Consider the following 26584-nt stretch of genomic DNA (forward strand, 5'->3'; position numbering starts at 1 on the left):
TGAAATATACATTTTGGAAGGTTTTGTATGGGATGCCTATCTCAGCTTGAACAGAACTCATTAATCTTCTGTGGTACTGAACTGAAGGGATTAATGAAAACATCTCTTCTGGACGTTCAGTTGTTTTACTCCTTTGTTTTTATTTCTAATTTCCAGTTTGAATTAATAGTAATAAAACCCTTGGAACTCACTGCTCACCACCTAATTAATTAATGATAATTTTCCACGAGCTGGATAGCTCCATGAATTAAGCTTTAAATCACCACTGAGCTCAATGGGAATCTTGTGATCTGCAAGGAACCTCTCCAAGCCACAGCTACTGGAGATGTTATGTGACAGCTTCTTTGCCTTCCTTAAAAGTAAAAAATAAGATAAAAATTAAGCTCTGGACTTCTCAGGTTATAGCAGTAAGCTTGAAAGACTGATTCAGCTGTGTTCTAATTCTCACAGTTAAGAAGGGAGATAAAAAGAGACTAGCATTTATTCAGAAGTCTCATTGTTTTTACAGCTGATTTTGCGATTCCTGGATGTTTAACTTCTGATTTTTAAGTTCCTCCAACTGGCAACTTCAGGATCTATTCAATTCTTTGATCATGGTGCTCTTCCGACCCAGGCTGCAAAAGGACATTAGGTAAAGCAAAAAGGAACGGGAGATCTCAGTCTTTTCTGCAAAGTATCCATTTATACTTTTTAACCCAGAAGCTTCAGGAAATTTGTACGTGCAATACAAAGGCAGAAAGTTCTGCCTATTTACAGGACAGGAGGAAAAAAAAGATAAAAAAGGAAAAGAAGAAGGACACCTCAGTTACAAATTAGTTCATCTCCATAGCAAACTCAGGAGTGATAATTTGATTTGCATCAGCTGAGAAGCCTGTTCTTGGCCCTCACTGTAGTTGGTTCACCTTTTTTTCCCCCTGAACTGAGCAAAAAATTCTATTACAAAGTGTGGTTATAAAACCTGGTATTCCAGGAGAGCTGGCTTTTTCACCTCATAATTGCACCTACACATTTTCAGAAGTGGCATACTTCAAGGCTAAACACTGTTATGATTTCATAAAGGCTTGCATTATGGTGGTAGCTTTGTGTGCAAACATTTGCAGCTAATTGCAGGAAATATGAGTGCTGTGTCACTGCTAAAGAATCAGGTGCAAGCGATTTACTCTTTAGAGATTTCCCCATAAACATTAATTCGGATATCTTACTCTTGATTCCACAATCACTTATACAGGTGTAAACCAGGAGTAATTTTACTGAAGGCATGAATTCTGTAACGGGACAAAGCAAGCTCCTTAAAGATGTCTTTGCTTTAGCAGAAGCCCCGTTGGAACTCTTCATGACTGGAAATAAGACATATCACTTAGTACCTAATACTGAAACCTCTCCCATTGTGTTTGTATTTATTTGAAATCCCTTCAGTCAGCTGTGGTTTAGAGGGCCTCTGACAGAGCTTGTGTTCATGACTGGGATAAGGATTTTTGAATCAGGTATGAGAATAGCAACTTTCTCTGCAGAAGAAGACTCACATTGGGGAAAATATCAAGGGACCTTTTAGTGTTTTTATTAATTTAAACAAAGATTTCACTATGTCAGCTGAAGTGAACACAGAACTGAACTGGAAGTGTAAAATGAAATGTGAAGCATTTTGCTAAAATTAAAGAAACCTCCAAACTGCGGATCCTGCTAGTTGACATGTATTTATGTTTTAGAGCTCTTATGTATAGCTCCACAAGCTATACATAGTATGTATGTAAATTTGAGTTTACTACCTGTTGCAGTTATGTCAAGGAAGATCCACGTTGTCTCAAAGGAAATATTTCAGCTGATCAAACCCTTCAGAGTTCCCAGACAGGAGCATCTCTGTTTTCCGGTCTTCCAAGGGCTATGAATGGTGTACCAGCGCTCAATTTATTTGCAGTTTGCTGCTGTCTATTGCATTAGAATCTGCCTTTCATTCTGCTATGTGCATAACTGGTTAATGGAGCAACTTAAGAGTTCTCTGCAGTGGATTTGTTATCTCTATGCAGAATATTATTATCTGACCTTGTCACTTAACATTCAGAGAAAGCACCTGAGTATGAGGTTTCCTTCTTAAGGTCAGAAGGACAATCCTGGACAATATATGCACGAGCCACTTTTTCATTACGTGACTGGTAAATGCTGTCATTTTATTTACAAATGCAATAATTTAGTGAGCTTGACATTTATTTTAGGATGCTTCTTGAGAGACGACATTTTCAGGTGTCTCAGAAAAAGGAGATGTGTGGAGATCTTGAATGGGCTTAAAACAAACACATCATAATTAAACAAATTTGACATATGCAATTAACATTTAGAGACACTGAGCAATCTGATCTAGCTGTAAGTGTCCCTGTTCATTGCAGGTGAGTTAAACTAGATGATCTTTAAGGGTTCCATTCTGTAGAGGAACTGTTATGTCACAGCCTGAACTGATGATTGAGCACCTGGTGAAGGGGGTGGCTGGCCCAGGGAGCACAGGTGCAAGCAATTCACCGGAGCTCCCTGGGCTCACTTAAGGGCTAGCCTCCAAAAGGAGAATGTTTCCTGGATGAAGGTCTTTTCCTGACAAGGAGTGTTTTGTAGCCAGAGATCCTCTTCACCAGTTGGGTGAGTCAACTTTTTCCTAAATATGATCATTGATATTCCTGATGATGCTTTGCCTGGTATCACAAAGTACTTATCAGAAGCAGTTTCACTGCTTCTAAGGACCAATGTTTTCCAACTCAAACTATTCTGTGATCCTATGATTTACTAGAATGTAACTGTACCTAAATAAAGAAGAAAAGTAAATTCTGTTTTTCCTTCTTAATAGGCAATGCCTTACTATTGCCTAGTGCTAGTGCAACAAAATGGGAGTTTAGAGTCAAGGATAAATCTTGCTTTCATATAGTGTAAAGGACCATATATGATTGAGTCAGTTTAATCTGACAGATCAGGGGATGGGCCGCTTTCTGTATGCCTTTAAAGGCCTGGATATCACAGGTGATTAGCAACATGTAAGTTCAAAACACTTCAGGAAGATATCAGGCTAATAGTTTTTTTTCTGAATTCCACTTCTGTCAATTTCTCTGAGTGTTTCAGTGGCAGCTGAGCACCCAACACTATCTCTTGTGTCACTGAGTTATCTTGTCTTTTTTTGAGATACAACATTGTTGTTCATGAGCTGTTATAAAAGGGTCAAGAGAGAGGATAGGCGCAGCAGCAAAATGCTTTAGAAATGCCATGAGGAGACTGCTGCTTCTTTTACCCCTTGTGTTACTTGTGATGTTTAATTTAAAACTTAAGGTGCTGTAGCAGAAGGAAACCCTCACTGAGAAGTAGTATAAATATGCAGGACAAACCTGGTGACAGAGAATGTTTTGAGTTAATTTCAAGAACCGGAAAGTTGTAGGCATGGTGGAGAGGTGGGGGGGGGGGGGCTGCTCCTAGCACCCATGGTTTTATCGGTGTGGGCTTTCACTATGTGCACTCCTGCCATGAATTATACGATTATAGAATCATTAAGGTTGGAAAAGACCTCTAAGATCACCCGGTCCGATTCCAGCCCATCCTCACTGTGCCCACTGACCATGTCCCTCAGTACCACATCCAAGTGGTTCTTGAATACCTCTGGGGACAGTGACTGCATCACCTCCCTGGGCAGCCTGTGCCAGTGCCTCACTGCTCTTTCTGAGGCACCACTGCTGTCAGAGGTGATCCTACTAGAACTATGAACCTGAGGAGTTGCCTGGATGAGTCCTTGGATAATGGTCCTCTGAGAAGGCTGTGAATTTGAGGTCTGGTTCCAAGGGATGACAGCCTTCTCAGGAAGGGAGAGGTATCTGAAGAAAAGACTGGAGGATGCTGTGGCACTGATGCTGCCATTTACAGATATGATAAGCTGTGACTGGCTATCAATTTTCACTTTTTATTAATAAATACTAAATGTAACTCTGAGATAGTTTTAAATTGTGAGGTGATTAGTTATATTCTCTTCCTACATAATTTTCCTCAAAAATGTTATCCTTATTTTGTCATCTTAGAATGTGCCACAGCATAAAATTGTGAATTGGTTGAAGCAGTCGCATATTAAAGCAGATGTATGATTCTTACATACATGTGCATAAAAATTGTCAGTCAGTGTGAGCTAATGCAATCTGATTTACCTCAGCTGAGACCCTTGTCTCCAGCTATTAAATTGCCTCTGAAGACTTCAGGCCAACAGGTTTTCTCTTCAAGTCTTTCATTAAAATTCACCTCTCTGGGTTCCTGCAAGCTCTGCTCTCCCTTAGGGATACGTTCACTGTGAATGACACCACTGTGTTACTGTTAAGTGGAATATAAACAAGATGGAGACTCATCCTGCCAGACAAGGGCACTTCAGGCAGCCCTTGCTCAATGCACCGGTCAAGTCCTCCAGCTGCCCATCAATTCCCCAACCTGTAATGCTATTTCTGTGGAAACATTATTCTGACTAAAAAGCTTCCAGGATGTGAGATTCTTCTTCTGCTTCTCTGTTAAGCAAGAAGCATCATTTCTGCTCTGATAACAAAAGTTATATGTGCTTTTGCACATGAAGGCTTTTTGCTGTTTCTCTATTTCCAGTGCAAAGTTGGATTCAGGATTACCACAGAATCATAGAGTCATTAAGGTTGGAAAAGACATCTCAGATCATTTCATCCATCCCCACCATGCCCACTGAACTTGTCCCTCAGTGCCACATCCACATGGTTCTTGAACACCTCCGGGGATGGTGACAGTACCAAATCTCTGGGCAGCCTGTGCCAGAGCCTCACCACTCTTTCTGAGGATAGGTTCATACTTGAACCTCCCTGGCACAACTTGAGGCTATTCCCTCTCGTCCTATCGAGAGAGATGCTGTGGATGTGTTGTTGCAGCAGAGCAAAGCCTGCCTGCCCCATTTATGGTGGAATAGGATCTAGAGCATGTTGGGTTGAAGGAACTTTGAAAACATGAGCAAACCCAGAACTGCATGCCAGGCACACCTGTGCCTGTTGCTGACTTCTCAGATGGTCTTGAGAAAGTCATCAAGTCTACATCTTTTCATCTTTTCCTCCCTTCTGCACATATGGAGGCTGCACCAGTTCTGTCCCTAATGAGGGAATGGTATGGGCTAATTAATAAATATTTGTAAAGTACTTTGAAGATGAAGCCTGCTACATCTTATAATTATCTGATACAAGTCATCCCAGGGGAGTGCTCCAGATGGCTGGTGCTCCATCCATCAGCCCTGCTGCTGAGGTTGGTATGGGCAGTGATCTTCAGCTCCTTGAGTGCAGCAGATGGGCAGCCCTCAGGGGACACACATGACATTTTCTTCAAATTGAGATTTTACTTTTTTAAATGAAAATCACTTTTTAATCTCTGCGAAACTGCTTGAAGCCTGCCTGTTTCCCTTTGATCTGCACTGTCTTGCTTTTTTCTAATTTTATTTGCAGTTGGACCACTGGGCTGAAAGGAGCACAGGGGAGGGGGTGGTTGTAAGGAAAGCCGCAGTGCCTACACCGGCCCTCCTTCCCCCACTATGGAGGGCTTATGGAGAGCTGATCTCCTCAGCTGCCTTGTTGCAAAAAGTCAGAAGGGATTTCTGGGTACTTCACATAATTTTCTAATTCTAACAGCATCTGTTGTGTGGCATTTAAAATGGAAGAAAAATGTGCTGATGCAGAATGTATCATGTACAATACAACAATAAGTTGCCCTGAGTGCACGGAGCTAAGCTCAGTTTCTTCCTGGCTTCCATATTATTTCTTCTGCCATGCTGAGTCCTCTCCCTGCAACTGATACAGCTCTTGTTTTTTTTTTCCTTTAACTTTGAAGCCTGTCTCTTAGTGAGCTATCTATGATGCCCAGAAGGAAAGGAATCGGATTGCACAGAATCTCAGAGATTGCATTCTGTGATCAATGTGTTTTGTAAGGAAGACATTCAGGTAATACAGGGAGAAAAGTTGGGAAACGGTTTAAAAACAAAAAAAAAAGCCTAGGGGATGATTAAAGAAGACAGCCACTTTGGGAGCTTAATCTGTTCAGTTTTTCCAGAAGGAAGGCTAAAGTGAGGCTTGAGCGGTCTGATCATGGCACTCATTTAATTTTCAATCTCTGCAGTGCAGATATCCGAACAAGTGTCTATCTTGGGGCTGAGATGAACCACACTGGAGATGGGCCTATTTCTCATCCTGACAATACAGGTGGCTCAAGCAGATACTGTGGTCTGGTCTATGCTCAGTCATGTGGGCAGCCTGTGAGACAAAGAGTGCCAAGGACTGGAAGTTAAAACTGGCTTGGTTTTTACTGGGAATATTAAGTAGGTTTATTACAACTGAATAATTAAAAATAATAATGATATAGAAGGAATATGAGACAAAATTCACCACTGTAATTTGGAAAATCTAGGCAGGATTTTTTTTTTATCTTTTGATGCTGATTCTATTCACTGAACAGTGAATCTGGAGAAGTCCTCTGGTTGTGAATCAGAGGTCAGCTCACATTATTTGATTGGACTTTTCAGGCCAAGTGATTAATTGTACAGTCATATCATATGAAAAGACTCCCAAGTTCAGGGTGAAACTCTGAAAGCACAAAAATTCATGTGGCTTCCCATCAAAACTGTGTGTCAATGAACTGCAAATGCTGGTAAGAAATGATGCAGCGGTCTAGATTTGCCCAGAGAGGCTGTGAATGCCCCATCCCTCCAGGTGTTCAAGACCAGGTTGGATGGAGCCCTGAGCAACCTGGTCTAGTACCGGATTGGGAAGTTGGTGGTCCTGCCTGTGGCAGGGATGTTGAAACTTCATAATCCTTGGGGTCCCTTCCAACCCAAGGCATTCTATGATTGTATGAACATATTTGCAGAGACTGGACTGGGAAGCTGTCGTCTTTTGTACGTCAGGAGCTGACATGGACTGGATTATCATTTATTCTAGGAGATATGCCCTCTCCAGGATGCTCTGGGAGTGCGCTGGGTTTATTGTCTTTCTGTGCTTTCCTCCTGCATGGCCCCTTGTAGTCACATGGGCTGAAACACAGGATCTGACCCTGGGGAATGCATAGTAATAGCCAAAATCATCAGAACAATGAATCCAGCTCATGGGTCAGAACAGAGATGACTAGCAAGAGCAAAAATCAGACCTGAGGAAAGTGTTACTCTGGGTACAAAACAGGAAAAGAGTGAGGTCTGGATGCTGGAAGTCACCAAAGAATGATGGGGCAGGAGTGGTATCCCTTTTCCCTCCTGCATCAAAAAAGAGCTTAGCTTCCCTTTCAAGTAGAGAATTTGCATCTTGTCTCTTCTCCTGTTGCTGGTTAAGGGGCTCAGCAAGTCCTTTCCCCCCCCCCCCCCCCAAGTTATGCTTTGCATTTAGGTAGGACTTCAAGTAAACAGGCACAAATGCCTCATTATCCTCTGGTAGGTCTCTCATTATACCTCCCCTTTGCGCAGCCTGCAGAAAGGTCAGTGTGCCTGATCTACAGGGTCCACCACCTCTCGTACTGACCTGTATTGTCTCATTATTTTCTTGCGCTTGGGCTTGACCTGCTGTTCATTGACACAGATAGCTTGGAAAAAATTCCATTCTCCACTACACTATTGAATTATTTATTACATACCATGTGTATAGATGTATGTATGTAAATTTATATTCCTCTATGTGTATATGTACAGAGTCCCTATCGTTCATGCACTTGTGTAAATTATCTCATCCTGAAGATGTACCAAAAAAAGTCTGGTGTAAAACTGCTTCCTGATAACTCCCAGGCAGTCTCTCCATTGTCAAAAGTGATTTTGTGTACATGCTATCACAGTTTATTACTTCCGTCCTCTCCTCTCAAACTAAATCTTTCCTCCTGAACCCTCTACCTTTCTTATGGGTTAAGAATGCTTCTGACTGAGGCTGTTAATTTTCACATCTATTGCTTTACAGAGCCTGCCTATCTGTCACATGCTATACCTAATAGGTTATCATCCTTTCTAACAACAACTGCTGTAGACAATTAACATGTTTACTTTAGTGTACTCTTTGTGACCCTCTTCCTCTGTTAATTTCATTTTCACAGGCCACAATAATGCACTTAATATTAGATCCAGCTATGCTGGTACAACTCCTTGTGGCTCCTTCTTCAAACTGGTTAAGTGTTCTTGGCAGAAATACATTGGATTGGTTGAGATGCAAATAGTGGGAAACCTCCATCTGAAGGCAGGTATTCTAGCTTAATTATCCACACACTACAGCTGTGCCTGAGGCTATACTTAATATACATAAAGAAGCTCCAGTGGCTCTCTTCATGAAAGACCAAGGCTGGGGGTGGTTTGGGTACGTAGATTTTCTTTCTTCTTGCATGCCACTAGAGCTCCATAGCAGTGACACAAGACTCCAGTTTCAGAAGCAAAAGAGAAACATTTTCTCCAGCTGACAGTTCCCATTACAACCTTAAAACTGGCAGAGAAAGAGATTAAGGTTGTGTCATTTTCAGTTTTTGTTACTGTCTTTGTCAGGAAAATGAATTGTCACAAAATCTCAGGGCCTGATCTCTTCTCATTAGGTCTATTTCTCAGTCCGAGACCTGGGGTAGTTGAAATGAGAACAGAATTTGATGCAGAATGAGCACATTCCCGCTAGTGGCTACTCCAGTGCCAACCTGTGTATTTCCAATTGCTAATCCTGCTGGAACTTAGTTCTTCTCTTTTCAAGCATATTTCTGAACCCATTCAGGGTTCAGTGGCATCCAAGTATTCCTTAGGGCAAGACATAAATGAAGAGTATAATACCAATCAAGCCAAAAAACACCATGAATGAGTGTTTGGCTCATTTGCATATAAACAATGTCTACCTGAGTGTGTGGACAGAGATATGAAAACATGTCATTAAGCAATTCGTTAGAAAATGCAGTAGCCAGATAACATGAGGTTTTAGTCATCACTAAATGAAGGTGAAAGTGTTGTCTTCAGTGTTGATGGCTCCTGGTACAGGAAGTAATTCTTAAAACTCTGAAGCCTGCTTCTATTTGGGAAAAGTACACGTCTCTCCAACAGAAGTCATGTAGGGGAGAACTTATTGAAGACCAGTGCGTAGAAACATCTGGCCCTACCTTTCAGGATTTGATATGCCACCTTTCATGTGTAAGTGGTTATTCTCATTGTTGCAGAACTCTGAATTAATTGTTTGTAATACTATCTGAGACAAAAACTTGGACAAACAGAGGGCTGACGCTGTGCCAGAAATCTCTACACTGGAAAGAAATAGTCACGTTTCTGAGGCATGTTTAACTTTTAGCTGCCTCCTAGGTGGAACGGTAATAGGTCTTCAGTCCTCAATCTGAATGCATGCTGTAGCCTCACAGATCTCAATCATGAGAGCTAGTATGATATGAGTTCACGTGCTCTTTTGAGATATTAACACATGGATGCCTGCACTAAGGTGTCAGCTCCAAACTACATCTTGCAGATCAACACAAAGATGTGATTTCTTATTCTATCTGTGGAGTAATAAGAATATCTTATTCTAAAAATTTAGCACAAGCATAACTTTCTGTATGTACTGTCAGTCCTCCTTTACCTTGTATTTTATCTGCATCCTGCTTAGGGTGTTGATACTCAATTTCATGGTATTGTTATCACCATGGTATAAACCACTCATCTATTATAAGGCCTGCAGTAGTTAGTGCCTTAGTAAAGCCTTTATCTGAGCAGTACAGAGACTGACAAACACTTCAACGAGACCAGTGGAGGCACTGAACCTTCTAGCTTTCACAGAACTGCTGATGTTCTCTGCTTCTACAGATTGTTGCAAACTGAGCAAGAAGGAAATCTCACCTCTTTTTAATTTTTTTTTTTAACTCAAGCCCCTTGTTAAAACCATCCTTCAGTAGGACTAGCCAGAAGCACTGCAAATGTAGATACACTGAAACTAGTTAGTCAAGTTCCTGAGCCTCACCTAGTACTAATGTGACAGAGCTCACCAGTAATCCAAACTCTACAGCTCTATGAGTAATCTGTGTCTGAACAGTTTCAAGGCAGTAAATGCAAGAAAACAATTCAGAAAATAGCCCTGTAGAGCAGGTTAATTTTAGCAGATAGGAAGGGACATACATTTTTGTTTTGTCAATGCTCTTTTCACTTTCATAGACAGTGTTAAGGCTTTGTAAGTAAGAGGTTAAAAAGCATCAGTTTATTGCTGGATCTTCAAGTCCAATAGACTGAATGTGAGGACACTTCATCAAGAGAATTTTTCAGCATGTCCATATTGATCATCTGAGCAGTGATACATTTCAAGCAAAGTTGAAGATTAAAGCTAAGGTTTACTTAAGGGTGGATAACAAAAGACAGATGAAAATCCTCTTAATCTCTCAGTCTTTGCAAACATCATCCCTCATTCTTGGTGCATATTCTAGAATGGGGGGGGGGGGGGGGCAAACAAATCTTAACTTATTCTGTACTTCTCAAAGGTTCAGTCCTTAGCCTCGGTTCTGTAATATTGGAATGGGCACCAAAATTGCTAAGTATCACTTAGGCCTTTCAGATACAAATGTTCAAGAAATACTTAGATGTACTAAGGAACATGGTTTAGTGGGGAAATACTGGTGGTAGATGGGTGGCTGGACTGGATGATCTTGGAGGTCTTTTCCAAACTTGGTGATTCTATGATTCATCCTGGTTCAGCAGAATCAAGAAGATCCATCAAGAAACCAAAATTATTTACAGTTTCCCTTTGAAACTGCATAATTAGTTTCTATATGAACTGCAAACTTGCATATAATGCAAGCTTCTGTACACTAATCTGAAATACATTAAATCTTAAGTTCTTGTTTACAACAGTTGTGTACCACATATTAAAAGCAGAAATATGAAATCCCTCTGATCTTATTTTCTATCCCCTTATGTGAACGCTGATGCCTTAATGAGTTAAAAATACGAAATGGGTGACATTAGCTGCTCTACAGTATTTCACAATGTATCGTGTGAAATTAGTCATGTTTGACAGATGACGATATATAGCACAGAGCCTGACAACAAACTTATGGTTTGGGGACTTTTTTTTTTACGTTTCAATGAGATACTCAGGACTTAATTTCCTTCGATTAATGTCTTCTTTGCACTGAAGCAATCAATATGCCGGTCTTAGGGGAAAAGAAGGACAATTTTCCCTTCAACAAAAAGACTTAGGAATGAACAATGACAAGTCCAGATTGATTGATCTAATAGAAGAAACTTCCATCTTCCTCTAAATACTCTTTTGCTTCACTGACAACAAAGTTATACATAAGCATACAATTAATAGTTTAGTGCCATTCTTAATGTTAGAAACAACTTGTGTACAGAGGTGAAATTCTATTCCTCATATTCCTCCTAGTACAAATACACACATCTCATATTCTTGATTTTATAATGCTAGCAAACAATTAGTGGCCAGTAATGTAGTTATAAATGTTTATGTGGAGAGTGTTATGGATATAAGCTGCCATGGTAAGGTAGCTGGAGCCTAATTAAACATACAGACAATATGAAAGAGGAAAAAAGACTGGGGAAGATACTGATTTTTCAAATGAAATTAATGTTATTCTGTGTGTGTTATTACTTATCAAACATAAATAATGACCTTGACAATGCAAAACTCCCAACCTTGAACTACGTGCTTTTTACTGAACTTAAAAACATCCATAGAGCATCAACAGCACCTGTAGAACCACTTGTAAATAGTACACACTTTACAGCCTTCTTAATTAGACTGGCATAGGGCCATAGAGCTAATCCTTCTAAAAGCCCTATCCTAACTTCAGCCACCTTTTTTGGCCAATTCCCACTGGAAAATTGGAATTCTCCAATGAGACAAGATGTAACAGATCTAAGCTGTGGATGAACCCAGCTGGAACTAGAAGCACACCTGAGAGTGAAAGCCTCTTCCACAAAGTGCCTTACAAGGGAAAGCCTCTTTCACGAAGTGCCTTATGAGCTACTCAGCTTCCCCCAGGGAGAAGTTACTTAAACAAAATCACTTCTGTAGAAAATTACTTTGAGCGATCTTGAGAAAGATCTCCCAGGAAACCATAGCTCTAACTATCCAGAACTGTAAGGATAAAAAGGTAACAGATAGCATCTTGAACTCCCTCAGACCTAGGTGGGGCTTTAACAGCTCCTAGCTGATGCTAGAACACCCAAAATCCTCATGAAAAATACCTGTCTCAATCATCTCCTGCAGAACAGAGAGCACTCAATCATCTAGCACCAAATCCAGGGGACTTCCCTCCAAGATCTTTATTTCCACTCTCTGTTCTGCAGAATGTGACCTATTTAAAACCAGCTCTGGAAAGGAGGAGGGGAAAACTCATGTCAGCCATGCAAATGAGGCTGATTTATATTCTGATGCAATCAGCCACAATCATGAAATCCACTTAGCTGGGTGAGGACTCCAGCTACTTTGTTCAATTATGCAATTATCATCTTCCATTTAATCCCCAAATCAATTCCTGTATTTAGAATTATTTAAGATGCTTCAGCAATTACATCCAATTAGGTTCTATCAGTAAAGTAAATAAATGCTGTGATGTGCCAATCAGATGGATGCAATGGCAGCTGAAGAAAAAGAAACTCCCAAGTCTTGTGCATTAGGCAAGGATGTAAATGATTGTTTGGGGGTTACAGAGTCGTTTGTTAGTGTGACGGTGAGATGGAACCCATACAAGGCCAAAACTGCTGTAAACCATTCAATTGTTTCAGGGATGTACCTTCATCAAGCAGCTGTAAAGGTAACGATTGTTCTTTTTGTTGAATCTGATGGCTATTTTGTGACCAGGAACTTCTTCCCTACCTCTAGAGGGGGAGTTGTATGTTCCGTTTCAGAAGAACGGAGGCACTCCTGAGTGGGCTGCAGGTATGACTGGGGAAACCGGTACCCAAGATGTGTTTATAGGGCCGCTGTAGAGGCTCGCTGGCAGGACTGGGTAGTCCTCTCTAGTTTTGTACTGTCTTCCTTCTCCACAGCCAGACTGGGCTGTCTCAGGGGTTCCTTGTTCACTCCTACATTTACAAAACCTGCAGTTGTGCATAGCCTGTTACTCCTATGAATGTGCTTTACCATAGGAGGTGTGAACAATCTTCATTTTTTTCTTCTCTTTTTTTCTTTTTCTTTTCATCTTTAAAGAACATTTTATGCATTTCTTATAGCTTTTACTTTACATCAGCTCGAGTGTTTGTCTTTTAAGGAACAGAAAATGATTTATTTAATGCCATCCCACGCTGCCTGGCAGAGAAACAGGTTTTGAGACAGGTTTTAAAGCACAGACTGTAATGTCAATGTACAGCTTTCTACAACTTGAGCTAAAGAGCAATTCCCTCAGCTGGTAGAATGAGCAGAGTATTATCTCCCATGCTATTTAAAAGAAACACGATATGATGTACAAAGCTGCAAAGTTTCCTATGAGAAGAAGCTTTGTTTAAAAATAAAGGCTATTTTATTAACCGTACCCATGTTGCACTGGGAAATGTTAGACCTAAATGATTGGACTGAAACATTTTAACTGCAGAACACCAGCGCCATGCAAAATATATTTCACCTACAGATCTGCTGTGGAGGGATTACAGCTGAACTCAGTGTAAATACTAGCTGTGGTAATTGCAAAGTGTCAGCCTTGTAGATGGGTTCTGAGGCTATATCCCCAAAGCACACACTAGCACTGGCCAATGGCTGGTACCCTAGCTTGCTCTCAGCACTGTTTGGATGTGGGTGGGTGCTGGGAGAAGAGATTGCCTGGAGCCCTTTCTGAACAGTCCCACCGACACAAAACGCAAAACCTGATAGTGTTTGGTGCCTGTATTCCTCCTGGAAAAAGCAAAAGAAGCCTAAAACTCTTTTAATTTAAACTGGTATAGGTCAGGAATAACTCACTGGGCTCAGTGGGGTAAATGATATCAGCAATCAACCTCTTTGTACACTGCCCAGAGCATGTAATTAAATAGCTGATGGTTAGTAGACAGTTTCGTTTAATCTGTGTTCCTGTAATTTGAAGTGTTATTGTGGGGGATATTGTCTGTTGCTTCCTGCCTTTCTATTTGTCTTCCTTTTGGTAGTTGAAAGAAGTCTTCAGGTGAATGCTCTGCCTGCTGAAGAGCGGGCTTCCTGATCGTGTTGTCTGTTGGCTCCCACCAGAGCTGCTGAGTAGCTAATGGGAAAAAGTTGACTCCTTGCCAGCAGCTGGGTGCAAAGATTTGTTCCTGGAAGTTCAAACCCAGGTAGAGGGACCTTCAGGTCCTGCATTTTACAACCAAGATAGCTCAACTCCAGTCCTGTTCCCATTTTACAACAGAAGATCTGCTGTACAGCAGCACCCCACCAGCCACTAGCTAGTACCTGTGCAAGTCTGTTTGTGGTGCAAGTGGACTACTGTCCACCAAACAGTGGTAATTTGCTGCTACAATTTTGCATGGTGGATTCTGGGAAACAGATAAGTTTTGGGGCAGGTGATTTCTCTGCAGAGCTCCACATGTCCCAGAGTGAGCATCTGGAGTGGTAAAAAGTTTGTGATTTGTTGGTTGTGGAGCATGGTGAACATTATAGATGATGTGCTGAGAAATATATTAGGCACTCATCCACGTCCTGTGGATGATCCTGCAGTCACTTTGGCATAGTTATTAAGAACCAGCCCAAATGATAATAATAGAAATACAACATTACTGCTTAATGATACTGTGCCATTAAAAAAGCATCAATAATGGCAGGATGGCACTACATATATAGATAAACCATTGAGTGTCAACAAACTAATGAGTTATATTTATATCCCCTTATGATAATACTTATCGATGTGGTTGTGGAAAACAAGGGAGCCTGTTTTATGAGCCGGCCTAATATTAGAACTAATTGGAGTTCGTGAGCCAGAACATCTCCCTGCATTAAATATGTCTGCTGCAGAAATCAGATGCTTTCAATGGCTTTACTTTGAGGCTGTTTGAGAGAAAGTGCTTTAAAGAAGGATATGTGGAAATGACTAATAAATTGAAACGTAACTCATTTTCCTTGTGGATAGTCTTTCTCAGTTTTGCATTTTTTGTCCTTCTGAAACAATGATTTGGAAGTTTCTCAGTGGATTCAATGTTTTGTATTGCTTGAGCTAAACCACCATATCTGTCTTCTTCAAAAACTCTTCTAAAGATCTCTCCTGAAATGATTACAATACTTGTAATTAAGGACTTCATAAAAGCACCTATTCAGGCAGTAAAGCACATTGCAGGTATCTCCTCAGATACCCGGGAGTATCCTGAGCTGGACATACCACTTCTAGACATTAATCCTCTCCCAGTTTGGCGGGTCTTAATGCCTCAAAGCAAAGAAGACTGATGGCATCACGAAGGATTTTGGGTGCAACATGGACATGAGTAATTTACAGATGCATCAGTGATGTGTGGGGCTGACTAGGGTTTGAAAAAAGGCTAGACACTTTTTACTAACCACTGCTGATAAGTCAGTCAGACACCTTAGGCCTGTTAAACTTATAATAAACTCAATGTATGGATGCATGAACAGCACTGAGGAGGGGTCTGGCACTTAAGATACCTCTTTCTTAGGGAAGAGTCTCAGAAATAGGCTGTAGAGTTTGGCTCCCTATCTGTGGGAAGAGAGGAGACACTTTGCAAGGACATGACCCTAGCAAATAGGGTAAGTGGAGATCTTCAGCTGAGTGGTGGGAACTAGAAGTGCTTTCTCTATGAGAGAACTTGGCCATTGTCACCACCAAGTCCTTCTCCCCTCTTTATCACTGTGACTGCTGTGCTTTGTGCAGACACCACCATAGCTGAAGGTTGGAGAGGAAGACACCTGGTGGATTGGGTCCCTTGGAGGATACAGACATTTCTCCCCGCCCCCGTTAATCCTGGTCAGAACACTTTGGAGAACCCATGCAGCTAGAAAGTTCTGGTCATACAAAATGATTGTGTTCTTTGATTTTAAGCATTGGGAGGTGCTGTCTGTGTTGGTCTCCCAGCCTTGATTGCCAAATGTTCACATTAAAATGGGTTGTAGGCTAAATGGTCTTGCCCCGAGGTGCACTGTCATCATCTGAAGTCACTCGAAGGCTGTGTTTTATATGAAATGTTAACCTAATTCTGTTCAGAGGTATATGTTTCCATGTTAAGAAGTGACCTTTTGTCTTATTTTCAGTATGACCAACATAATACAAACAGAAAAATCTGTGCTATTTCCAATGTCTGCTGCCTCTGCACAGAGGGAAAGGCTCTGTAGATCAGGGCACCAAAGCAAACTTGTCTCCACTGGGGTGCTCTACATCTGCACAAGCTGGTGGGGCATCTGTGTGCTGTTCTTCATCCTGTGCTGGATCTGGGGCATGTGAGAATACTGATCAGGCTTCTCCATGGTTGCTGCCTTTTCATTAGTGGATGGAGTGACTTCAAGGTAAGAAGGAAACTCCTAATACAGTCAGACTATGAAATTGTTGCCTTCAATTTCAGTCTGATTCTGCAAAAAGCCTGGGAAAATCTAACTGTAGCAGGCTCCTGATGGTAATGTCTGAACTGCTTAACTGCTTAGCTTGCTGATCCCCCCACATTACCCCCCGAGGGGAAATAGCAACCCCCAAGCTTTTTCTGCGAGTTACTCTGAAGGCAGCTCACATTCAGCTCACATCAATGGTACAGAAGGCTGTAGCTGGTGGGTATGTTCTCTTTGTGAAAGGTTTAAGATGTATGAATGCTGTGTTACTGTTTGACCTTTATCTCTGTGTAACGATGGGGACATTTATTACAGCTTCCTTCAATCTCCACACATTTCTATAAGAAATAATGGGGCCCAGCACTGGTGTTTCCAGTTCTTCCTTGTATCCGAGAAGTGATTAAAACAACAAAGTAGCTAATTAAACATTTTGTCAGTGTGGCATTCAGAAATAATTGAGATTTCTAATGATAGTGCTGTGATAAATGAAGGAGTTAATGTATTCCGATGGCACCCAGACAATACGGATGAAATGATCAACCTGCATCTTACTTCCTTCATCTGTGCATCCCTTTCCCCCCGTCAGCTCCCCCCAGATCGCTGTTGTTCCTCCAGGCAGAGCAGGTCAGGGAGTTGAGGAAGCTGAGTTCACAGTTGGCTATCTCAGTAGAGCAACCCCAAAATAATAAATGTCTGGTGGTGCTCTTCCTCAGCTCTCAGCAGATCTGCCTCTGAGGAAAGGGAGCACAAGCACAGGTACCAGTGCAGCCAGAGAGACAAGAGGAGATGGAACTGCCAGCTGGCTGGCAGCTTTTATTATATTTACCTCTGCTGCTGACAAGCTAAAAATAAAAACTCTACTGTGGGAAGGAAAGGATAGCTGATGAACTTCAAAGGGACAGAGTCTGCTCTGTTGTGCTGTTGTAAATACTGACTTGGCCCGAATGAGCCGCCCTGCAGATGCACCTGGGCATAACCTGCTGCAGAGCTTGGCCCTGGAACACTGTAGAAAAGCAGGTTTTGCTGCAGCTGTGGGGTGATTTTGTAAACAAAAAAAAAGTGTGTTAATTAAACTCAGAACGACATTTTTATTAAGAATCTGTGAGTAAATGTGGTACTTTATCTCCCTCCCGGTGTGCACATGATTTTAATGCTTGCAGAGCGTGTTGGCAGTAATGGAATCTGAATTCTGTCATTTATGGTGTGCTATTCCTGCCACCACCACACTGCTGCCCCATATGAGCACTGTCAGCATCCCGGGATGTAGATGTTTACTCACAGAGGGGGTTTGGCCTTGGAAAGTCAACAGGATGAAAATTGTACCTTCTCCATCTTTCCTTCTCTTTGTCTTCCAGAGACTCTAATTCTAGATTTCAAAAACTTTTCCTGCCCAGCACTTTATTGAAAAAATAGCAGTTTTGACAACTCAGTGTATTCTAATGAAAAGCTGATTGCACCAAAGCATTTCCAGACCATCTGTATTGAAGACAAAGTCATTAATATATGCCTCCCAGCCTGCTTTGTTTCAGGTGTCATAGGAAGATAAATGCAGTACAACTTCTCCCACTTCAGATGATGTTCTCAGTTACTGCTCAGTGGGAATGCATAGGAATTGAGACAGAATGTGATTGTGGAGATCCAGGCAGGAGCTTGGTAGCTGGAGGTGGCTGATAGCCACTGCCACTCATGGTCTAACAAGGCAGCAGGTGGGGGGGGATCTATGGCTGGGAAGTGGTGGTGCATCTAGCAATAGGATAAGAGGGAATGGCTTCAAGTTGCATCAGGGGTGGTTCAGGTTGGATATTAGGAAAAAATTCTTCTCAGAAAGAACAGTGAGGCACTGGCACAGGCTGCCCCTGGAGGTGTTTGCGAACTGTGTGGATGTGGCACTGAGGGACATGGTCAGTGGGCATGGTGGGGATGGGCTGGTGGTTAGACAAGATGTTCTTATAGGTCATTTCCAGTCTTAATGATTCTATGACTCTGTGGTCCTTCTTTGAGAAGAGATGGCTTTGCCTCTCCAAGCCTTTATCCACCAGAAGTAAAGGCAGATGTTATTGCAATAACTGGCAGCTGCTGTGAACAGAAGAGTGTTGTAGGCTGGAACCTCTTTCTTTAGGCTTTCCTATTAAAGTTGAAGGTAATGGATCTCCCTTTGGTCTTCAGGAATCCCCAGAGATCAGTGCAAGCTCAAATGTTGTTGTGGTTTGGATGTTGTGGGCTTGGAAAGATAAGATCATGGTGAGTATTCACTTTTTCCCTCTTCCATTTCTAAAAGATACCATGAATACTGCAGAAATGTTGCTAATTCTTTGCATATGAGATGCACAGAAGAACAACAGCAAAAAATAAATAGAAAAAGAGCCCCCATGTGCTGAGACTTAACATTCAAGCACTGAAGTGTTTGACACTTGCTCCTGTTTGCTGTATTCCGCAAGCATGAGTCTGATGCAGTCCACTGAAAAAGAGGGTTTAGACAAATTCTTCGGCTGTGCACCTAAGTGAAGAATTGACCCTGAGTGATCACAAGGTGACAATGTTTGCAAGGTGTCAGGTGAAGGGCTCTTTTGAAGAAAATGCCTAAATAGGAGCAACACAAGGATTCCCATTATAAGCTTCGCAGCAGGAAACATCGAAAACACACAGGGAAACTAAAGGGCAGCACTTACTGAGGCAACAAAAGCATATACTTTTATTCTACAGTATGTAACAGACCCATTAAATTAACTGCTGTGGGATAGATTTTTGCAAAAGAGTTTGAAGGACAGATAAAATCATTGGTAAAAAATAAAGTTGTCCTTTTGCCAGAGTTGAGTCTGTCAGAGACACTATCCATTGTTTACTAAGCATCTATCAATGAGCAATTTATGTCCTTAACTGGAGTTTCTCTGCCGCAGATGATGTACTGACCATGTGGAGAGAGTCAATTCCGGCTCTAAGGTATTAAAAATTTACATACATGCTCAAAGAAAGGATGGGGATATTGGTAACCAAATGCCACTGTATTTCACTTTTTCTATACTGCTATTTGAACTTTTTAAAAAAAAAAAAAAAAAAAAGAGGAAGCTTGGGAAGAATCTTGCCTCATGAGGATTAGGTATCTAGGTAAATAATGTATCCAAGGTATGTTCAGAAATTAGGGAGTAGTGAAAGGATGTTACTGTTCCTCTTAAATTGCAGATGGTGATTGTTAGAGACTGGACAAAAGGCTCTGTTGTCTGATACAGAAATTCTTCTGTTTTGATTATAGGAAGTACAACATAGTTGAAGACTCTAGAAAAAATATTTTTCGTCAAATAGTGTTTTATTTCCAGTGCTGACTACTCAAACACTGTGAAATTTATCCTGTAATAATGAGACTGTCTTAAAAATCAGGGGGCTTTGAAGTGTTAATGTTGGGGGTTTTCTTAATATGCTTTCAGTTGTATAATCCTTTGTGATTAATATTCAATATTAAATACAGGATTGAATATAAATACGTACTGTATTCTGGACAATAACTGGTGCAGACAGCCCAGCCTTCTTTTGCAGCCCCCCATCTTGTCAATATTCTGTGTGTAGAAAGGCTGTGCTACATTCTCAGGAGAGAATCAGCCCGATCAGAGCTGGTGGTTGCTCCATGCCCAATTGCTGCTGTGAGGAACTAGTTTTGGGGCCAAGTGAGTCCAAACCATCCACCCATCCTCCCCAGCTAGCTACAGCCCACCACAGAGATACAGTCTATCTCAATACACCCCACTGCTCAATACAAGCTGAGAACAGACACTTTTAAGGGGTAGTTCTTCAGGTTGACTGATGTCATTGCAAGCATAGGTAATGCTGGAGTCAGTTGGAAGCATCAGAGTAGAAGCTCAGTGTAGGCATGGAGAGGAGCATGGCAGCTCATCTCTGCCTGGGGCAGAAATGAGTCCCCAGGCCTGACATCTGACTGCTGTGTACCGTCTACTTGAGTGGCCCAGCAGAGCTGAGCTTTATTTTTCTCTCATGGGGAGGCAGTCTCAGCAGAGAAGTACCAGATGCTGAGATAATTTGATGAAATTGAAAGAAGTGAGCTATTTACCCATCTGGAGATGCTTTTATTTTCAACTGCTGTAATTTTCAACTGTCTCAGTAAATTTAGGTCAAAGAGTCTGGTATACAGCTTTGTCCAGACAATACTGGGCTATAGAAAACGCTTGTTGGGTGTCACTGGGGTAAAGGTGATGGCATTTATTGAATTTCTGTTGTCCCACCTCTCATTGCAGTCACTGAGACAGGATGAAATGTGACAAAGCATGGTCAAATGCTTCGTGACCAGGCACAGCTCAATCTCCATGCTCTGGTTGCTAGCAAGTCTCTGAAATTGGACTTCACTCCTTTGATCCCAGTGAACGTGGGGAGAGTGAGTTTAATTTCTCCCGCATTAATGAGATATTATAGAAGGAGGTGAGCAGCTGTGGAAATAACATAGAGAAGAAGACTTGGAGGATCTTATTTATCGGAACATTGTGATTAGTTTTAAGGATTGGAGTTTGAAGACAGCACTGAGGTTAAGATTGGGATTTTACACGTCAGGTTTGTCAGCAAAGTTACTGTTGCAGTCACACCTGGTAAGGTCTCCTGTTCTCCTTCCCTTAGAGGAAACTCCAATGCCAGATGACTTTTATCTGCAAAGAGGACAATTCATGTAAATAAGCACATGTGAAGCTAGCAGCTGCCTTTGCCCTGACCTGAGCTTCTCTGCTACCAGTGTTATTTTCCTGGAGTCCCAGTCTATATTTCTATCTTGAAACCCCTTATCACTAAAACCAATCCATATCCTGTGATTCTCTTGTCTGAAGTTAAACTGAGTCTATTAGAACTCACCTGTGCCTCAGGCAATGATCTGGCTTCATCTCAGCTGGCTTTGAGAACCTCTCCATGAGAACTGTGGATCTGGCTTGGAGCAGCAGAGACTTAAACATGAAACTTGAAGGCACAGATGTAAGGACTCCTCAAATATACACACTTATAGGGGTACAGACATTCACTCACACCTGTGCTTTTTGTGGTTTTGGTTTTTATTTCCTGACAAATATTTTAGTCTTTTTGCCTGAAAAAATTGTCTTGGGCGAAAACAAAACAAAGCAATCAGGTAATTCTCATATAGAAAACCACTGCTCCAGAAACCTGATTTCTGACAGAAGACTAATCCAAAGGGAATTCTTTCAGCAGCTTAGAAAATGTTCCTGACTTTTTACTGATCCTTTGGGTGATCTGAGTCCTAGACCTCTAATTTCTTCTTTTATGCCATTTTCAGCTGTTCTGTGTTGCTGTTAGGAGACAATGCAGATTAAGGATTAGCTTCTTGTGTCTGTAGTTCAGACTTCATTAGAGCGTTTCTCTTTCTTTCAGATGTAATCGTGAATAGTCACGGCTGTGTCAAATACTGTCCAGGTATTCACTTATAAATATTCATAAATCATTGTTGTGTGTGAACATAAATCTGCATTACCTAAGCATGAATGTGAAATTGTCCTGATAGAAGATGAATATTCATTGTCTAAATAGACTCTGAATTTCACATCAACTGTTTGCCATTTTAGCAGCTTGATCTAACCGTTCTTTCACAATGAGTCCACAGCTTTTCAGGTCGCTAGTCAGAGTGGAAACAAAAAAATTTATCATTGTGCACATTAGTTTCTCATGACGTTCTGATCAATGTACAAGGCAAGCACAAAGTCATTCTGCATTTTCCTTCTCAGAGCAGAAATGAACAGGAACGCAGTCCTGTGAACCACCACCCCAAATTCCAAATTGCGTGTATTCACTTTTCATTTTCCCTATGCTCTCTAGAGCAATGAAGAATTATCTGCAGAAAGTCTAGAACAAGGGATGGTCCAGCTTATTTCTGTGGCTGTGCTAGAGTTGTGGTTGATACTAGGAGGAAGTGAGTTATTCCCAGACCATTTGAAGGCTATTTTGTGCCTTTGGAAAGTCACCAGCAGTAAATAATATCTTGGCAACATTTTGCTGCTCCATCCACAGCACCTGTCTTACCTGATATAAATTTTCTCTGTTTCCATTTCTTTATTTGTGGTTTAACCTGGCAGGCAGCTAAACTCCACACAGCCATTCACTTACCCCTCTGACTTTAGAATGGAGAAGAAAGTCAGAAAAAAGGTAAAACTTGTGGATTGAGATAAAGACAACTTAATAAGACAGAAAAGGATAATAATAATAATAATAATAGAATACTGGAATCATAGAATGGCTTGGGTTGGGAGTGACCTCAAAGGTCATCAAATTCCAACCTTCTGCAATGGCCAGGGCTGCCAACCACTTGATTAAGTATTAGATCGGGTTGCCCAGGGCCCCATTTAACCTGGCCTTGAACAGTGTGTAAATCAGAACGTGGCCCAACAAAACTAGTGTGAACTTGACTCGCTGACCCAGAATCCTGGTCATGTTTGGTCTCCCAAGGTGCTGTTGTATGAGAAATAGGAAAGCCTGGTGCAATGACAGTAGATCTTTAGGCACAATACTGGAGAAAAATATTCCCATCTGCCTTGCATACCTCAAAGGGCCGCTGTGCTGTTGTGTTTTTTTTTAACCTCCATCTTTGGTCATCCAGGAAGTTGACAGTTACAGGAGCAGTGGAGGTGCAATTGTACATATTTATACCTAAGTTCTCAGTGCCAGCAGTAAGTACCATTGGCTTCACTGAAGAAGTAATCCAAGAAGTTCCTGCTCCATTGCAGCCTACCATTCTTGTTAACTCCATTTCAGATAAAGCTAACACAGTCAGCCCCTGCATTTCTTCCATCACTCCTGCTTTATTTCCTCTGTGAAAAATGCTCTCAGTAGCCAAACACAGTGATCAGGTTGGGTCAGCTCCATTAGGATTCCTCTAGTATTCATTTATGTTTGAGTGAAAATAAAATTGTGTGATATCAATCAGGATGTTATAAAAGCTGTGAGACCTTGAATAGTGCTGCCTGAAAAGGGACAGATGTCAAGAAATAAGCTACCAGTTTTGTTTTGACAGTACCATACTTCTAACGTACTTTTCCTTGACAGAATCTTTCCTGTGGAGGGACTGGTTGTGGTGGATGTTGTCTGGGATTGATCAGTAGCTAAAATGTTAATATCAGTAGCAATAATTACATGGCAGAGTTCAGAGGAGCACGTCCCATCACAGGAAGAGATGTGATTTACACAGGGAATGAGAATCCTCGACCTAGAGATCAATCTAACCTAATTGTTGGTGTCATTTATTTTCTGACTCGTTGCAGATAGTCAGGATGTCACATTCTTTAGCTCCCCTGTTTGCATTTTTTAAGAGAGCGTAGCTGGGATCCGACCGGCAAAGCAGTTAAAATTCCTTCATATTTGATCAGATGCTGGTTTTAAAAATGTTTCGTTTGGTGCAGCCCAAATGACCTGTTCAAATTCTTTCCAGTTTTCACTTACAAAAATGTCTGTGTTTTGTGCTAGTGATTTGCTGAAAACAAGAAAAAATAATCATAAAATCTCGGGCAGACAGGAAACATGGGTCTCATCGAATGGAAGGACGATAGTGTTTGATATTATAGGCACCACTTTGTGAGCCACCTTTGGCTGATGGGGCAACAGAGTGGCTTAAAATCCCTTTAGAAAAGGAGAGATAAGGGTCAGGAGAAAAACAATAGTTTTAAGAGCTTCCCTGAGCCAAACCAGAGATGAACAGTTTACCAACTTGTGTCTGCAGTATGGCAGTGTGAGTCACTCCTTTTAAAGAGAGAACTCTGGAAAAAAAGCAAAACCAAAATGAATAAAGATTAAAAAGAGCAGTGACTCTTCCTCAGGAAAGAGCTCACAAATGGAAGCTCACAGGAACAGAGATGATTCTGACAGGACCTGCTCATGTCCCCAGCAGGCTCCAGCTGCAAGGTGTGGATGTACAGCAGCAGGATGGAAAGGGCTGCACATGTGCTAGGAATTGCAAACTGATCTCCAGAGCTGCACAAGACATGGATGTGAAGAAGGACATGGATTACTTTTCTCTGAGATTCACAGAGCCTGAGCAATGTGGATGCTAAGAAAATATAATTTCTTTTAATAATGTGTTGTATCCTAAATCTGCTATCTCACTGTTTCTACCATCTCAGGGTACTCTTGGCCACATTATAGCACATGATAACTCTATTAGCAGCTGAGGAATTCTATATGTTCCCAAAATAAGAGTGAGAGCTGGCTGCAGCCAGGCTGGAAGCTACTAAGGATAGCAGGACTGGTTGCACACCCCACTCTGGGGTGTCACCGTGGCAGCATCACTGCTTTGCAAAGACACATTCAGGACCCATTAAAAGATAAATTTTATTTCCTGAATGCTAACACAGAAACAACTGTTCAGCATAGTGTGGAAGAGAGGGCTGAACTGCAGCGCTTAATGGTTTAGATGTACGTTACCTACCTTACTGCATAAAAACTTCATGGAAAATGTTGTTCTCAACAGTGCTTAGAGACTTCCGAGCTTTCTTTTTTTGGGAATTGTATTCAAATCTGCATGTTGTTTGGGAATTGTCACAGACTTGCTAGTGGTATTGACACAATCCTGTAGCAATGACAGCAATTGCTACATATTGGAAAAGGAAATGCTGTTTCTGAGCATACTTTTACAAGCCTGCCTATGAGGAGGAGCTGTCGGTTTTGGAAAAAGCATGTGCATCTCCTTTGGCCTCTATTCATTCATTGTCATAGAATTGTAGAATGGGTTGGGTTGAAAGGGACCTTAATGCTAATGTAGTTCCAGCACCCTATCATGGGCAGGGTTGTCACCCACTAGATCAGGCTGTTCACTATTCTTTCCTTTTTCCAATATTACCCTCTTGAGGGAGTGAGGTAGCCTGTGATACTATGCCTCTAGCATGAGTCTCTGCTCCTCAGAATGAATCCAAAACTCTGTGTGTGTTGCTTGTTCTGGAATCAGAGCTTGCCGCATAGCACCTATGTTTCTGGAGTGTTACACTGAATACTTTTCATTAATATGTATTTTCATCATAGAATGGTTTAGGTAGGAAGGGACCTTTGAGATTACCTAGTTCCAACACCCCTGCTATAGGCAGGGACACCTTCCTCTAGACCAGATTGCTCAAACCCTCATCCAGCCTGGCATTGAACGCCTCCAGGGAGGGGGTATTCACAGCCTCACTGGACAGCCCGTTCCAGTGTCTCACTCTCACAGTAAAGAATTTCTTCCTAATATCTAGATTAAATCTACCTTCTTCCAATTTAAAGGCATTTCTCCTCATCCTGTTGCTACATGACCTTATAAAGAGTTCCTCCCCAGCTTTCCTGTAGCCCCCCTTCAGTACGGGAAGGCCACTGTAAGGTCTCCTTGGAGCCTTCTCTTCTCCAGGCTGAATAGCTCTCTCAGCCTGTCCTTGTAGGGGAGCTGCTCCAGCCCTCTGATCATCTTTGTGGCTCTCCTCTGGACCTGCTCCAACAGCTCAATGTCCTTCTTATGTTGGGAGCCTCAGAACTGTACACAGTACTTCAGGTGTAATCTCACGAGAGCAGCGTAGAGGGGCAGAATCACCTCCCTCCACCTGGTGGTCATGCTTCTCTTGATGCAACTCAGGATACAGTTGGCCTTCTGGGCTGCAAGTGCACTGGCTAATGTTGAATCTTTCATCAACCAACATCCCCAAATCCTTCTGCTCAGAGCTGCTCTCAAGCCATTCTCTGCCCAACCTGTGTCTATGAAGCTATGAAAATGGATGTGGATGGCCTTTCTGCAGAGCAGGTTGTGACAGAAATGACTAATTTAACCATTAATCTACAAAGCATAAGAAATCTCAAAGACTGTTGAATCATGTGTTGATTGAGTTTACCCCAGGGTTTCCCTAGGAAAACATATACACAACTCCAGAAGGTGTCATATACCACCAGCAAAAATTTCCATTGATGAAGCTGATCAGAAGTCTAGCACTGATTTATCCAGTGGCAGGATGTTGCCTACTGTTGGCTCGGTTTGCTTAGGATGGCATTTTTTATGAAGATAAACCATCAGGAGAAAACTTTACTTTGTGTTCACTGCATGGAGAATAAGTATTCCAACTGTACTTTGTATTTTCATCTGAAAACAGCAGCTTGAGTTTTTCCAGACTTCTGCAGGCATAGGACAGACCTGT

General features: G+C 41.6%; 1 long non-coding RNA gene across 3 annotated transcripts in view; it reads left to right on the forward strand.

Moving 5' to 3' along the window:
* LOC110397053 overlaps positions 2477-26584 on the forward strand; it is an 87455-nt gene continuing 63347 nt past the window's right edge. For all 3 annotated transcript variants that reach the window (XR_002437504.1, XR_002437502.1, XR_002437503.1), the window contains exon 1: positions 2477-2625. This is a non-coding gene — a long non-coding RNA (uncharacterized LOC110397053). The remainder of the gene's footprint in view (positions 2626-26584) is intronic.

This window comes from Numida meleagris, chromosome 3, assembly GCF_002078875.1.
Source record: "Numida meleagris isolate 19003 breed g44 Domestic line chromosome 3, NumMel1.0, whole genome shotgun sequence".
Lineage (NCBI taxonomy): Eukaryota > Metazoa > Chordata > Aves > Galliformes > Numididae > Numida > Numida meleagris.